We start from the raw sequence: 17,854 nt of genomic DNA, 5'->3' as shown, positions 1-17,854 counted from the left end.
CCTAGGTGCCAAGACAAGAAAAAATCGAAAATAAACTAGAGAGAGAGAGAGGATTTTCGGCCACAAGTTCTAGAGAGAGAGTCTCTCAAATCTCTTAAACTTGCATGAATGAAATGTGAGGAAATGAGGCTCCTATTTATAGGAGAGGTCTCACCTTCAATAAGGTAGTTTCCTCTTCTATAGAATATCACATATTCATGAGCAATTTCCTCTTTTTTCCCTTTGAGACACTCAGCCAACTCAAGGCTTCTAGAAGCCTTGATTTGTTTCCTATTTTGTTCAAGGCCTTGCCTTGTCTCTCACTTGGCCGATTCCCACTTTCCTCTTGGAGGAAATTTGTTTTCTCTTTTTCTTTTGGCAAGTATCTAAATACATTTATGCACAAAATAAACTCTCCTATTTCTCTATTAGGGTAGGCGCCCAAGTCTCTCTAGAAGGAGCTTCTAGAAGCTTCTTCATTTGTTCATGACAACATGAGAAAGGCCCATTAAGAATTTTCAATAAAATTCTTATGAAATGAAATTAATTCACAAGGCCCAATTAATCATATTATGGCCGAGTGACATTAAGTCATCAAATGAACTTGTCAAAATTTATTGACATCCATTTCATCCTTATGTCTCAAAAGACAAAAATACCCTTTTGACTATTTTCGTTCTTGTTTTGACTTAGCTTCCAGTTTAACTATTCCTATCGATTTGATTCGTGACAGTGACCTCATGGACCCAAATGAACAAAGCTTGAGCTAAAAACTTGGACTCAAAAGTTCACAAACCTTTTCCAAGTTTAGCTTAATGCCAACTGACTCCACTAAAGAGCTGACACTGAAAATCTCTCGGTTCAAATGAATTTATTTTCTACTCAAGAATTCGACCTAATTATGATGAGCGGATCCACTGAATATTATCTATGTTTACCCTTCATGAATGTCATCAGCTAGTCGGGATTTACTAAATTACCATTTTACCCTTCTAGCTGTTATTTCCTCAACTCCTTTGTCGCTTGTGAATAAGTTAGAAACAATGTATTGACGAGGAGCTAACAAGTCACATTGTTTCCTCCAAAAGAGTCAGGACTCAATTTGGACACTGGCCAGTTCATTTATTCACACTCCAAGGAACAAAGCATGAGGTGACATACATTGCATTTCAGCAATCTTGTACATGAATTCCATATCTATGAGAACTTCACAAAGTTACTCATGACAGACTCACAACTTAGTACTTCACCAATAGGCCTTGTTCGGAATCACATAGTGAGTCCGAACTTTGACTTTCTCAAATGAGAATACTAAGGTGTGAAATGGCGTGTCTCATTTCAGGATTAAGGTAAGCATGATGCAATTCATACATAGTGACTTCGAGACATAAGAGGTTAAATGGTTTGTTCTTATATTGTCTCTAGAAGTGCACTGGTCAATTCAGTATCTTCGGAAGATACCTAGAAGAACTATAGAGTCCCCAACTCTCAATGCCTCATAACCAGACATCATAGATTCTTCTAACAATCATACTGAGGTCAATAGTCCTTTGACCCTAAGATTGCGAATATAACGTTTTAAGCAAACTACGAAGAGTTTGTTCATGCAAATCTACATTTGTCTCTTCGTAAGTTGTTAAGTTTGTTTATGGACTAAAAGACTAAGGTTTTATCATAAAGCTTCAAACAAAGAAAGAATGAATGAACGTTTCAACTTTATTAATGAATAGATAGGCAATTACAAGCAAGAGTCTTCATGAGACTTTATTACATCAAATGTACAAAATAAAGACTACAACTCTTCTTGTGGACACCATTGACAACAAACTCCCACTTGACTCAAAGAAGGTGTGTGTAGTCCTTCATGCCTAATCCCTCACGATGTTGGTCAAAGACCTTGCTCGCTAGGGCCTTGGTGAATGGATCTGCGAGGTTGTCCACCGTTGAGATCTTCTTCACGTCCACGTCTCCGCGCTGCACGATCTCTCGAATCAAATGGTATTTCCTCTCAATATGCTTAGAGCGCTTATGGCTTCTAGGTTCCTTTGAGTTAGCGACAGCCCCACTATTATCACAATAAAGGGTCATGGGCTATTCGACGTTTGGAACAACTTCCAAATACTTAAGGAACTTTCTAAGCCATACAGCCTCTTTGGATGCTTCACAAGCAGCCACATATTCTGCTTCCATTGTGGAGTCAGCAATGCAAGATTGCTTAATACTTCTCCACACAACAGCTCCACCATTAAGGATGAACACAGATCCCGAAGTGGATTTCCTGGAATCCTTATCCGCTTGAAAATCGGAGTCGGTATATCCCGTCATAGTCAGGTCAGTACCTGAGTATGTAAGCATCAAGTTCCTAGTTCTTCGAAGATACTTAAGAACATGCTTAACAGCAATCCAGTGCTCGGGTCCAGGGTTGGATTGAAACGGCTAACTACGCCAACGGCGAAACATATATCAGGTCTAGTGCAAAGCATAGCATACATGAGGCTTCCTACGGCAGAGGCGTAAGGAATCTTCCTCATGTCTTCAATCTCTTGTGCAGTCTTGGGAGACTGGTCCTTAGAGAGTGAAACTCCATGCCTAAAGGGTGTTTGACCCCTCTTGCAGTCTTGCATCGAGAAGCGATCCATCACCTTATCAATATAAGATGCTTGAGAGAGCGACAGGGTCCGGTTTTTCCTATCTCGAAAGATTTGGATTCCCAGAATGTACGCGGCTTCTCCTAGATCCTTCATATCGAATTGCTTTGCTAGCCAGACCTTAACCTCAGATAACTTACCCACGTCATTACCAATGAGTAGTATATCATCGACATATAGTACCAGAAACACAACTTTGCCTTCGTGTATTAACTTGTAAACACAAGGCTCATTTATTGACTGTTCAAAGCCGAAGCTCTTTACAGTTTCATCGAATCTAATATTCCATGACCTAGATGCTTGCTTTAGTCCATAAATGGATTTAAGCAACTCACAAACCTTGGTCTCTTGACCTTTATCCACGAAACCGTCTGGTTGAGCCATGTAAATGCGCTCGTCAAGATTGCCATTCAGAAAGGCTGTCTTGACATCCATTTGCCAGATCTCATAGTCGAGAGCTGCAGCTATGGATAGGAGTATGCGGATGGATTTAAGCATTGCGACTGGCGAGAAGGTTTCTTCATAGTCAATCCCTTCTTGTTGGGTATAACCCTTCGCCACAAGTCGTGCTTTGAACGTCTCGACGTTCCCATCAGGACCCCTTTTCTTCTTGTATATCCACTTACACCCTACGGGTTTAATCCCTTCAGGAAGGTCTACAAGTTTCCAGACTTTGTTGACATACATCGAGTGCATTTCAACTTTCATGGCGTCAAGCCAAAGGTTTGATTCAGAACAAGCCATCGCTTGGCTATAGGAAACAGGATCATCCATGTCAGAGACGGCTACAAGAGAGTCTCCATAAGACATGTACCTGTCAGGCTTTTGAGTAGCCCTCCCACTACGTCGAAGTACTACTTGACGAGATTCTGATGAGTTAGGTTGTGTTTCAGTTGGGGTAAGAACAGTTCTTACAGATGAGGTAGAAGCTTCCTCACCCAACTTTTCTTCAAGCACAATTTTGCTTCTAGGTTTCGCATCCTTCATAAAGTCCTCCTCGAGGAAACGAGCATTCGTGCTAACGAAAGTCTTATCGTCCTCGGGACTATAGAAGATGAAACCCTTGGTTTCCTTTGGATATCCCACAAACAAGCACAATTCTGACCTACTAGCAAACTTGCTAGTCATTTGCCTTAGCACGTGTGCAGGGCAACCCCAAATTCGGATGTGGCCCAAACTTACTTTACGGCCAGTCCATCTTTCATAAGGAGTACCAGGAACCGTTTTGGACGGAACTTGGTTCAGAATGTAGGCGGCTGTTTCGAGGGCATATCCCCAAAAGGAAAGCGGGAGTGATGAGTAACTCATCATTGATCTAACCATCTCCATAAGAGTTCGGTTTCTTCTCTCTGACACTCCGTTTTGTTGAGGTGTGCCAGGTGCGGTAAGCTGAGAAGCGATACCTTCTTCTTTAAGAAAGTCATCGAACTCTCCAGACATATACTCACCACCTCGATCGGATCGAAGGGTTTTGATCACTTTGCCAGTTTGCTTTTCCACTAAAGCCCTAAAGACCTTAAATACGTTAAAGGTCTCGGATTTGTGTTTGAGCAAATAGACAAACCCATATCGTGAGTAATCATCAGTGAAGGTAACGAAGTATTCGTATCCTCCACGTGCCTGTTGGCTGAGCGGACCACATACATCAGAATGTATTAGTTCCAGCAACTCAGTGGCTCTTCGACCTTTATCAGAGAAAGGTCGCTTAGTCATTTTTCCTTCTATGCAGGATTCACAAGTAGGTAGTGAACCTATTGCAGAGGCTTGGAGCGGACCATCCCTCACAAGTCTCTTAATCCTTTCTAGACTGATATGACCAAGTCTTAAGTGCCATAGGTGTGTTGATTTTGTTAGATCGGAGGATTCAGAAAGTTTGATCCTCTTTGGCTCCCTAATTAGATCATTATCTATTTCGGTGTCTAAAAGAGAAGGTTGAGTGGGATAGATGTAGAAAAGAGCATTCTTCATACATGCATCAGTGACAAAAGAATTATCAGGAAACGAAATACGAATTCCATTCTTAATGAACTTTAAACAATAATCTTGCTCACGAAGACGAGCAACGGATATTAAGTTCTTCCCAAAGGTAGGAACAAAATAAACATTATTCAAGTTTAAAGTGCGGTCTTCAAAAGACAGCGTCACGGATCCCACAGCCTTCGCGGACACCAGGCCCCCATCACCCCATTTGAAACAGAACTCGCCTTCCTCTAAGATTTTGGTTTTCTTGAAACCATTCAAGGAACAACAAATATGGTTAGTAGCAGCGGAGTCAAGAATCCACGATGATACATTATCAGCTACTAAGCATGCTTCGGTAACTAGTACAATACTATGTTCCTTTGCTTTGAGATAGGCGGGACAGTTCTTTTTATCGGCCTTGTAAGGTCTCTTCACAGTTCCAGAGGCGGAGGCTTTTTGCTCAGTAGCATGTGCCTCTCCTTGATTCCTCTTTCTCTTAGTGAAACCTACAGCAGTGTGAAGTTCCTCCATAAGCTTGGTAACAGTGTACTCTAGCTTGTTAATGGAGTAGTTCATCTTGAAGGTATCAAGAGATGCGGGGAGAGTTTCTTAGATCACATCTATGACATTCTTCCCATCAATCTCAGATCCTAGGATTTCCATTTTACTCAGATGACTAATGATCAATATCATAAAGTCTCCAACAGGAGTCCTAGCCTGCATATGACAGTTCATAAACTGTCGGACTGCTTGTAGCCTTGTTTGACGCCTTTGCCCTCCAAACATCTCAAGGAGATTGTAGAGCATGTCAGTGGCAGTCTCGAAGTCACGATGTTGCTCTTTCAGCATATTGTTCATAGATGCCAAGATATAGCACCTCACAATCTCATCGGATCGAAGCCTGGCCGCTAAGGCGTCATTGTCCCCTTGAGTTGAATCATCATTCGTCAGAGGAGGACACGGGGTGGTGAGTACCCATTTGTGCTTGTTAACGGTAGGTATTATGTCGAGGTTACGTTTCGAATCTACGTAGTTTTCGTTTTCGAGTTTGATCGAGGAAAGAAAGATAGAGAGATGATTGAGAGACATATTGCCTATATAAGTTGAAACAAGTTTATGATTAGTCTTTGGTTTAGGATTTAAGTTTTATTAAGACTTTTATAAAATCCAAAGGTGTTATAAACCAAACGATAATTTACTCCCTCAAGAGAAGGCCGCAAAAAATCTCCTTTTATACATCAATCTTGACTGGCCACCTTGTAAATTGGTTTGATCACTCACATCCTTTCGCAGGGCCTCGAGGGAGGATTACTAGGGATTGAGCCTAAGTGTGCAACCAACCACTTAGTCCAAAAGATCAACTTTGAAAAACAATCCCCCAAGGGGAGGCCTTGCCATCATCGTCTCACTCTCGGACGTAGCTCATTGAGCAATGATCAGAGCAAAGCGCCCTTGAGTACTCTCATTTAAGAGAGGGCCACGAGGGTGACTCTTAGTCCGGTGACACTTGCACTTTTCATTAGTGTTGGGGATCGTGGGTTACAAACAACAAGTATAACCCTCCCACTTAGTTTTTGGAGTTGGTTCATCGACTCTTATAAGTTCGGAAACAGATTTCCTAGTTAGAGAGCGACAGAGCGGACAACTAGAAGAGAATCCTAGATCGACATGTTCAGAGTAGTATTAGTGCATAAAGGCACAAGGTACATACTCGATCTTTTTCTATTTTCTATTTCGGGAAAGTGCGTGAGGGAAGTGTGAACTTCAACTCACTCGAACACTTGAAAGTTTGAGATTACACATCTTTTTATTTTTCGGCTTGTCTACAAAGAGACCTCCCACTCAAATTTTCAAGAGCATATAGATTTTGAACATATGTTATATAGATATAGTTTTGAAAACATTTTGAAAACTTATTTGATTTGGATGACAAAATATTTTCAAGTTTGAAAGTGAAAACGGTTTTTCAAAATTCAAACTAGTTTTGTAAAAATTCAATTTCAATTAATCTTTCAAAATCAAAACTTTTTAATCTTACACATCATGTTTATAATCCTATAAAAAACAATTTTGCTCAAGAAAATTTTCTCATTAGACTTCTATAACTCATGGTAGTGGGGTTTGAAAATCCGGATTTCTAAAAAACTGGAGTTTCGGAACAGTCGCGCACCTCGGAGTAAAATCGCCATATCTGGCGGCTCCGATGTCCTTTTGAGCCGAAACCGGTGGCATTGGACAGAGGACAAACAGAGCTTTAATTTGATTCAAGAATCATTAAATATCGATTTCTGAGCAGAGAGTTATGCCACTTTTAATGCGGGTTTACTCCAGCTCGAAGAAAAAGAAATAATTAAAGCTTCGTCCTTTTTAGGTGCGAAAAAGAATCGAGTGTAACGGAACGTTTTATGAAGGTTGTTTAAAGCTTTTATTTGTGTTTTATTAGCAAGGTAATACCAAGGCATAAAAGAAATAACAACAAGCATAAAACGATTCAAGTAAAAATAAGAAACTAGTAAAATAACAAAACTAGTCACAAAAATTTACTCGAAACTTCTCAAACCTTTAAAACACGTTTTTCAATATAAAAAAAATTAAAAACTTTTAGAACTGATTCTAATGTGTTTTAAAATCATCCCAAACTCATAGAAAATCAACATGCTTTTTAATTTAAAGACAAGAGCAATAAATTAAAAAAAAAACTAAGATTACAATTCTAACTTGTCACAAAATTAGTAAACTTTCGAAAACGATTTTCAAGCTCATAATTTTAAATACATGTACATGCTAATCTTTGACCATAGCTCTGATACCATTTGTTGGAATAGATCTTGGGTTTAAGAAAAAGTTTAACGCTTCGTTAAGCGGCGGAATTTTAAAAATTTTATTTTCAAGTTAAAACGGTTTTTACTAACCTAGACAAAGAGCAAGTACATATAAATAAAAACCTAATACGAGCATAGAAGTTTACTAACCTTTCTTGAAGCTTGAACTTTGAGAAGCTTTTGGAAAGTTGCAATGCTCGTCTCCCTCGCAGCACGTCTCTCTTTCTTTCCTCGGCAACTCGAGCAACCACGAAAGTTTCTATCACTAAATCACTCGAGAAAAAAAGAATTAGTGAGTGGGCACTTTTAAACACGAAGACTCGAGAACAAGTCTCAAAGTCGAAGAGCTAAAACCACTAGGTCAAATGAGGACCTAGGTGCCAAAACAAAAACAAAAATAACTAGAGAGAGAGAGAGGAGAAATCGGCCACAAGGTCTAGAGAGAGAGTCTCTCAATCTCTAACTTATGTGGAATGAATCAAATGAGAGGAATGAGGTGGGGTATTTATAGGAGGAGGATTACCTTCAAAAGGTAGTTTCCTCGTACCCCTTGCACGTCCAAATGAGCTTCTAGAAGCCTTTGGATTTGTTTCCTCATTTGCTTTCTCTCTTAGTTGGCCGAAAATGCACTTTCCTTCTAAAGGAAATTTGTTTCCTCTTTTTCTTTTGGCAAGTATCTTCATACATCAATGCACAAAATAAAGTCTCTTTTTCTCTATGGGGCTGCACGAAATTAGTCTCCCATTCTCTTGGGTTGGACGGCCAAAGGGCTTCCAGAAAGCCTTTCTAGATTTTTCTTTACTTGTTCATGACAACATAAGAAAAGCCCATTGAGAATTTTCAAGTAAAATTCTATGAAATGAAATTAATCCACAAGGCCCAATGAACACATCATGGCCAAGTGATCTAGGCCATCATATGACCATGTCAAAAAAATTTATTGACATTCATTTCATGCTATGTCCAAAAAGACAAATTTACCCTTTTGACAATTTTCGTAAAACTTGTCTCGTTCTTGTTTTGACTTAGCTTCTAGTTTAACTATTCCTACTCGATATGATTTGTGACAGTGACCTCATGGATCCAAATGAACAAAGCTTGAGCTAAACACTTGGACTCAAAAGTTCACAAACCTTTTCCAAGTTTAGCTTAATGCCAACTGACTCCACTAAAGAGTTGACACTGAAAATCTCTCGGTTCAAATGAATTTATTTTCTACTCAAGAATTCAACCAAATTATGATGAGCGGATCCACTGAATATTATCTATGTTTACCCTTCATGAATGTCATCAGCTAGTCGGGATTTACTAAATTACCATTTTACCCTTCTAGCTGTTATTTCCTCAACTCCTTTGTCGCTTGTGAATAAGTTAGAAACAATGTATTGACGAGGAGCTAACAAGTCACATTGTTTCATCCAAAAGAGTCAGGACTCAATTTGGACACTGGCCAGTTCATTTATTCACACTCCAAGGAACAAAGCATGAGGTGACATACATTGCATTTCAGCAATCTTGTACATGAATTCCATATCTATGAGAACCTCACAAAGTTACTCATGACATTCTCACAACTTAGTACTTCACCAATAGGCCCTGTTCGGAATCACATAGTGAGTCCGAACTCTGACTTTCTCAAATGAGAATACTAAGGTGTGAAATGACATGTCTCATTTCAGGATTAAGGTAAGCATGATGCAATTCATACATAGTGACTTCGAGACATAAGAGGTTAAATGGTTTGTTCTTATCTTGTCTCTAGAAGTGCACTGGTCAATTCAGTACCTTCGGAAGATACCTAAAAGAACTATAGAGTCTCCAACTCTCAATGCCTCATAACCAGACATCATAGATTCTTCTAACAATCGTATTGAGGTCAATAGTCATTTGACCCTAAGATTGCAAATATATCGTTTTAAGCAAACTACGAAGAGTTTGTTCATGCAAATCTACATTTGTCTCTTCGTAAGTTGTTTAGTTTGTTTATGGACTAAAGACTAAGGTTTTATCATAAAGCTTCAAACAAGGAAGATTGAATGAATGTTTCAACTTTTTATTAATGAATAAGCAATTACAAGCAAGAGTCTTCGTAAGACTATATGACATCAAATGTACATAAATAGACACTACTACTCTTCTTGTGGGCACCATTGACAACAATTTTGTGGACAATTGTTGCGCCGGTGACCCGGTTTGCCGCAACCAAAACAGCGAATCCCTCCCCCAATGGGTTGAGGCGGAGGCGGAGGCGCGCCGGGCTCTGCATTGACGGGCGCTGGGATCGCGCTGGGAGCAGTGAGTGGCGCGACACGATTTGGGTGCGCAATTGGTGGGGCCGGGTTATAAGCGCGTCGCGATTATTGTTTTTCAATCGCGAGGGCGCGTTGATGGGCCTCAGCAACAGTGGTGGGATCAAACATATTCAACACATCTTGGATCTGGACGCGAAGGCCTCTGATATAGCGGGAAACGGTTTGATCGACCGTTTCGGCGATGTTGTTTCTAGTAAGGAGCATGAAAAAATCCGTTGAGTAATCCGAGACAGACCTTGTACCTTAGCGAAGATTTTGGAGGTTTTGGTATAACTGTTGTCAATGGTGCCCACAAGAAGAGTTGTAGTCTTTATTTTGTACATTTGATGTAATAAAGTCTCATGAAGACTCTTGCTTGTAATTTCCTATCTATTCATTAATAAAGTTGAAACGTTCATTCATTCTTTCTTTGTTTGAAGCTTTATGATAAAACCTTAGTCTTTTAGTCCATAAACAAACTTAACAACTTACGAAGAGACAAATGTAGATTTGCATGAACAAACTCTTCGTAGTTTGCTTAAAACGTTATATTCGCAATCTTAGGGTCAAAGGACTATTGACCTCAGTATGATTGTTAGAAGAATCTATGATGTCTGGTTATGAGGCATTGAGAGTTGGGGACTCTATAGTTCTTCTAGGTATCTTCCGAAGATACTGAATTGACCAGTGCACTTCTAGAGACAATATAAGAACAAACCATTTAACCTCTTATGTCTCGAAGTCACTATGTATGAATTGCATCATGCTTACCTTAATCCTGAAATGAGACATGTCATTTCACACCTTAGTATTCTCATTTGAGAAAGTCAAAGTTCGGACTCACTATGTGATTCCGAACAAGGCCTATTGGTGAAGTACTAAGTTGTGAGTCTGTCATGAGTAACTTTGTGAAGTTCTCATAGATATGGAATTCATGTACAAGATTGCTGAAATGCAATGTATGTCACCTCATGCTTTGTTCCTTGGAGTGTGAATAAATGAACTGGCCAGTGTCCAAATTGAGTCCTGACCCTTTTGGATGAAACAATGTTACTTGTTAGCTCCTCGTCAATACATTGTTTCTAACTTATTCACAAGCGACAAAGGAGTTGAGGAAATAACAGCTAGAAGGGTAAAATGGTAATTTAGTAAATCCCGACTAGCTGATGACATTCATGAAGGGTAAACATAGATAATATTCAGTGGATCCGCTCATCATAATTAGGTCGAATTCTTGAGTAGAAAATAAATTCATTTGAACCGAGAGATTTTCAGTGTCAGCTCTTTAGTGGAGTCAGTTGGCATTAAGCTAAACTTGGAAAAGGTTTGTGAACTTTTGAGTCCAAGTTTTTAGTTCAAGCTTTGTTCATTTGGGTCCATGAGGTCACTGTCACGAATCACATCGATAGGAATAGTTAAACTGGAAGCTAAGTCAAAACAAGAACGAAAATAGTCAAAAGGGTATTTTTGTCTTTTGAGACATAAGGATGAAATGGATGTCAATAAATTTTGACAAGTTCATTTGATGACTTAATGTCACTCGGCCATAATATGATTAATTGGGCCTTGTGAATTAATTTCATTTCGTAAGAATTTTATTGAAAATTCTTAATGGGCCTTTCTCATGTTGTCATGAACAAATGAAGAAGCTTCTAGAAGCTCCTTCTAGAGAGACTTGGGCGCCTACCCTAATAGAGAAATAGGAGAGTTTATTTTGTGCATAAATGTATTTAGATACTTGCCAAAAGAAAAAGAGGAAACAAATTTCCTCCAAGAGGAAAGTGGGAATCGGCCAAGTGAGAGACAAGGCAAGGCCTTGAACAAAATAGGAAACAAATCAAGGCTTCTAGAAGCCTTGAGTTGGCCGAGTGTCTCAAAGGGAAAAAAGGGGAAATTGCTCATGAATATGTGATATTCTATAGAAGAGGAAACTACCTTATTGAAGGTGAGACCTCTCCTATAAATAGGAGCCTCATTTCCTCACATTTCATTCATGCAAGTTTAAGAGATTTGAGAGACTCTCTCTCTAGAACTTGTGGCCGAAAATCCTCTCTCTCTCTCTAGTTTATTTTCGATTTTTTCTTGTCTTGGCACCTAGGTCCTCACTCGACCTAGTGTTTAGCTCTGCGACTTCGAGACTCGTTCTTAAGTCGTAGTGTTTAAAAGTGCCCACTCACTGATTCCTTCTTTTCGAGTGATTTAGTGATAGAAATTTTCGTGGTTGCTCGAGGTGCCGAGGAAAGAAAGAGAGACGTGCTGCGAGGGGAGACGAGCGTTGCAAACTTTCCACAAGCTTCTTCAAAGTTCAAGCTTCAAGAAAGGTTAGTAAACTTCTAGCTCATATTGGTTTTTAATTACATGTACTTGCACTTGTCTAGGTTAGTAAAAACTGTTTTACTTGTAAAAGAAAATTTTTAAAATTCCGCCGCTTACCGAAGCGTTAATTATTTTCTCAAACCCTAGATCCATTCCAACAAATGGTATCAGAGCTATGGTCAAAGATTAGCATGTACATGTTTTTAAAATTATGAGCTTGAAAATCGTTTTCGAAAGTTTACTAATTTTGTGACAAGTTAGAATTGTAATCTTAGATTTTTTTTAATTTATTGCTCTTGCCTTTAAATTAAAAAGCATGTTGATTTTCTATGAGTTTGGGATGTTTTTAAAACACATTAGAATCAGTTCTAAAAGTTTTTAATTTTTTATATTGAAAAACGTGTTTTAAAGGTTTGAGAAATTTCGAGTAAAATTTTGTGACTAGTTTTGATATCTTGCTAGTTTCTTATTTTTACTTGAATCGTTTTATGCATGTTGTTATTTCTTTTATTCTATGTTATTACCCTGCTAATAAAACACAAATAAAAGCTTTAAACAACATCTTAAAACTTTCCGTTACACTCGATTCTTTTTCGCACTTAAAAAGGACCAAGCTTTAATTTATTTCTTTTTCTTCGAGCTGGAGTAAACCCGCATTAAAAGTGGCATAACTCTCGGCTCATAAATCGAAATTTAATGATTCTTGAATCAAATTAAAGCTCTGTCTGTCCTCTGTCCAATGCCACCAGTTTCGGCTCAAAAGGACATCGGAGCCGCCAGATATGGCGATTTTACTCCGAGGTGCGCGGCTGTCTGAAACTCCAGTTTTTTAGAAATCCGGATTTTCAAACCCCACTACCATGAGTTATAGAACTCTAATGAGAAAATTTTCTTGAGCAAAAATGTTTTTCATATGATTATAAACATGATGTGTAAGATTAAAAGTTTTGATTTTTGAAAGATTAATTGAAATTGAATTTTTACAAAACTAGTTTGAATTTTGAAAAACCGTTTTCACTTTCAAACTTGAAAATATTTTGTCATCCAAATCAAATAAATTTTCAAAATGTTTTCAAAACTATATCTATATCACATATGTTCAAAATCTATATGCTCTTGAAAATTTGAGTGGGAGGTCTCCTTGTAGACAAGCCGAAAAATAAAAAGATGTGTAATCTCAAACTTTCAAGTGTTCGAGTGAGTTGAAGTTCACACTTCCCTCACGCACTTTCCCGAAATAGAAAATAGGAAAAGATCGAGTATGTACCTTGTGCCTTTATGCACTAATACTACTCTGAACATGTCGATCTAGGATTCTCTTCTAGTTGTCCGCTCTGTCGCTCTCTAACTAGGAAATTTGTTTCCGAACTTATAAGAGTCGATGAACCAACTCCAAAAACTAAGTGGGAGGGTTATATTCGTTGTTTGTAACCCACGATCCCCAACACTAATGAAAGATGCAATAATGTGGGACTAAGAGCCGCTCTTGCGACCCTCACTTAAATGTGAGTACTCCAAGGCGTTATTGCTTCGATCATTGCTCAATGAGCTACGTCCGAGAGTGATGCAATGATGGCAAGGCCTCCCCTTGGGGGATTGTTTTTCAAAGCAGATCTTTTGGACTAAGTGGTTGGTTGCACACTTAGGCTCAATCCCTAGTATCCTCCCTTGAGGCTCTGCGAAAGGATGTGAGTGATCAAACCAATTTAAAAGGTGGCTAGTCAAAATAGATGTATTGACATCTTGGCTTAGAATTATAAAAGGAGATTTTTTGCGGCCTTCTCTTGAGGGAGTAAATTATCGTTTGGTTTATAACACTTTTGGATTTTATAAAAGTCTTAATAAAACTTAAATCCTAAACCAAAGACTAATCATAAACTTGTTTCAACTTATATAGGCAATATGTCTCTCAACCATCTCTCTATCTTTCTTTCCTCGATCAAACTCGAAAACGAAAACTACGTAGATTCGAAACGTAACCTCGACATAATACCTACCGTTAACAAGCACAAATGGGTACTCACCACCCCGTGTCCTCCTCTGACGAATGATGATTCAACTCAAGAGGACAATGACGCCTTAGCGGCCAGGCTTCGATCCGATGAGATTGTGAGGTGCTATATCTTGGCATCTATGAACAATATGCTGAAAGAGCAACATCGTGACATCGAGACTGCCGCTGACATGCTCTACAATCTCCTTGAGATGTTTGGAGGGAAAAGGCGTCAAACAAGGCTACAAGCAGTCCGACAGTTCATGAACTGTCATATGCAGGCTAGGACTCCTGTTGGAGACTTCATGATACTGATCATTAGTTTTCTGAATAAAATGGAAATCCTAGGATCTGAGATTGATGGGAAGAATATCATAGATATGATCTTAGAAACTCTCCCCGCATCTCTTGATACCTCCAAGATGAACTACTTCATAAACAAGCTAGAGTACACTGTTACCAAGCTTATGAAGGGACTTCACACTGCTGTAGGTCTCACTAAGAGAAAGAGGAATCAAGGAGAGGCACATGCTACTGAGCAAAAAGCCTCCGCCTCTGGAACTAAGAACAGACCTTACAAAGCCGATAAAAAGAACTGTCCTGCCTATCTCAAAGCAAAGGAACATAGTATTGTACTAGTTACCGAAGCATGCTTAGTAGCTGATAATGTATCAACGTGGATTCTTGACTCCGCTGCTACTAACCATATTTGTTGTTCCTTGAATGGTTTCAAGAAAACCAAAATCTTAGAGGAAGGCGAGTTCTGTTTCAAATGGGGTGATGGGAGCCTGGTGTCCGCGAAGGCTGTGGGATCCGTGACGCTGTCTTTTGAAGACCGCACTTTAAACTTGAATAATGTTTATTTTGTTCCTACCTTTGGGAAGAACTTAATATCCGTTGCTCGTCTTCGTGAGCAAGATTATTGTTTAAAGTTCATTAAGAATGGAATTCGTATTTCGTTTCCTGATAATTCTTTTGTCACTGATGCATGTATGAAGAATGTTCTTTTCTACATCTATCCCACTCAACCTTCTCTTTTAGACACCGAAATAGATAATGATCTAATTAGGGAGCCAAAGAGGATCAAACTTTCTGAATCCTCCGATCTAACAAAATCAACATACCTATGGTACTTAAGACTTGGTCATATCAGTCTAGATAGGATTAAGAGACTTGTGAGGGACGGTCCACTCCAAGCCTCTGCAATAGGTTCACTACCTACTTGTGAATCCTGCATAGAAGGAAAAATGACTAAGCGACCTTTCTTCGATAAGGGTCGAAGAGCCGCTGAGTTATTGGAACTAGTACATTCTGATGTATGTGGTCCGCTCAGCCAACAGGCACGTGGAGGATACGAATACTTCGTTACCTTCACCGATGATTACTCACGATATGGGTTTGTCTATTTGATCAAACACAAATCCGAGACCTTTAACGTATTTAAGGTCTTTAGGGCTTTAGTGGAAAAGCAAACTGGCAAAGTGATCAAAACCCTTCGATCCGATCGAGGTGGTGAGTATATGTCTGGGGAGTTCGATGACTTTCTTAAAGAAGAAGGTATCGCTTCTCAGCTTACCGCACCTGGCACACTTCAAGAAAACGGAGTGTCAGAGAGAAGGAACCGAACTCTAATGGAGATGGTTAGATCAATGATGAGTTACTCATCACTCCCTCCTTCCTTTTGGGGATATGCCCTCGAAACAGCCGCTTATATTCTGAACCAAGTTCCGTCCAAGGCGGTTCCTGGTACTCCTTATGAAAGATGGACTGGCCGTAAAGTAAGTTTGGGCCACATCCGAATTTGGGGTTGCCCTGCACATGTGCTAAGGCAAAAGACTAGCAAGTTGGCTAGTAGGTCATAATTGTGCCTGTTTGTGGGATATCCAAAGGAAACCAAAGGTTTCATTTTCTATAGTCCCGAGGACGATAAGACTTTCGTTAGCACGAATGCTCGTTTCCTTGAGGAGGACTTCATGAAGGATGCGAAACCTAGAAGCAAAATTGTGCTTGAAGAAAAGTTGGGTGAGGAAGCTTCTACCTCATCTATAAGAACTGTTCTTACCCCAAATGAAACACAACCTAACTCATCAGAATCTCGTCAAGTAGTACTTAGACGTAGTGGGAGGGCTACTCAAAAGCCTGACAGGTACATGTCTTATGGAGACTCTCTTGTAGCCGTCTCTGACATGGATGATCCTGTTTCCTATAGCCAAGCGATGGCTTGTTCTGAATCAAACCTTTGGCTTGACGCCATGAAAGTTGAAATGCACTCGATGTATGTCAACAATGTCTTGAAACTTGTAGACCTTCCTGAAGGGATTAAACCCGTAGGGTGTAAGTGGATATACAAGAAGAAAAGGGGTCGTGATGGGAACGTCGAGACGTTCAAAGCACGACTTGTGGCAAAGGGTTATACCCAACAAGAAGGGATTGACTATGAAGAAACCTTCTCGCCAGTCGCGATGCTTAAATCCATCCGCATACTCCTATCCATAGCTGCAGCTCTCGACTATGAGATCTGGCAAATGGATGTCAAGACAGCCTTTCTGAATGGCAATCTTGACGAGCGCATTTACATGGCTCAACCAGACGGTTTCTTGGATAAAGGTCAAGAGACCAAGGTTTGTGAGTTGCTTAAATCCATTTATGGACTAAAGCAAGCATCTAGGTCATGGAATATTAGATTCGATGAAACTGTGAAGAGCTTCGGCTTTGAACAGTCAATAGATGAGCCTTGTGTTTACAAGTTAATACACGAAGGCAAAGTTGTGTTTCTGGTACTATATGTCGATGATATACTACTCATTGGTAATGACGTGGGTAAGTTATCTGAGGTTAAGGTCTGGCTGGCAATGCAATTCGATATGAAGGATCTAGGAGAAGCCGCATACATTCTGGGAATCCAAATCTTTCGAGATAGGAAAAACCGGACCCTGTCTCTCTCTCAAGCATCTTATATTGATAAGGTGATGGATCGCTTCTCGATGCAAGACTCCAAGAAGGGCCAAATACCCTTTAGGCATGGAGTTTCACTCTCTAAGGACCAGTCTCCCAAGACTGCACAAGAGATTGAAGACATGAGGAAAATTACTTATGCCTCTGCCGTAGGAAGCCTCATGTATGCTATGCTTTGCACTAGACCTGACATCTGTTTCGCCGTTGGCGTAGTTAGCCGTTCCCAATCCAACCCTGGACCCGAGCACTGGATTGCTGTTAAGCATGTTCTTAAGTATCTTAGAAGAACTAGGAACTTGATGCTTACATACTCAGGTACTGACCTGACTATGACGGGATATACCGACTCCGATTTTCAAGCGGATAAGGATTCCAGGAAATCCACTTCGGGATCTATGTTCATCCTTAATGGTGGAGATGTTGTGTGGAGAAGTATTAAGCAATCTTGCATTGCTGACTCCACAATGGTAGCAAAATATGTGGCTGCTTGTGAAGCATCCAAAGAGGCTGTATGGCTTAGAAAATTCCTTAAGTATTTTGAAGTTGTTCCTAACGTCGACGAGCCCATGACCCTTTATTATGATAATAGTGGGGCTGTCGCTTACTCAAAGGAACCTCGAAGCCATAAGCGCTCTAAGCATATTGAGAGGAAATACCATTTGATTCGAGAGATCGCGCAACGCGAAGACGTGGAGGTGAAGTAGATCTCTGGCAGATCTATTCACCAAGGCCCTAGCGAACATGGTCTTCGACCAACTTCGAGAGCGATTAGGCATGTAGGACTACTCACATCTTCTTTGAGTCTAGTGGGAGTTTGTTGTCAATGGTGCCCACAAGAAGAGTAGTAGTGTCTATTTATGTACATTTGATGTCATATAGTCTTACGAA

This window comes from Urtica dioica, chromosome 4, assembly GCF_054948205.1.
Source record: "Urtica dioica subsp. dioica isolate 48M chromosome 4, U.dioica_male_clone48M_v1_H2, whole genome shotgun sequence".
NCBI lineage: Eukaryota > Viridiplantae > Streptophyta > Magnoliopsida > Rosales > Urticaceae > Urtica > Urtica dioica.
This window is presented reverse-complemented; position numbering follows the sequence as displayed.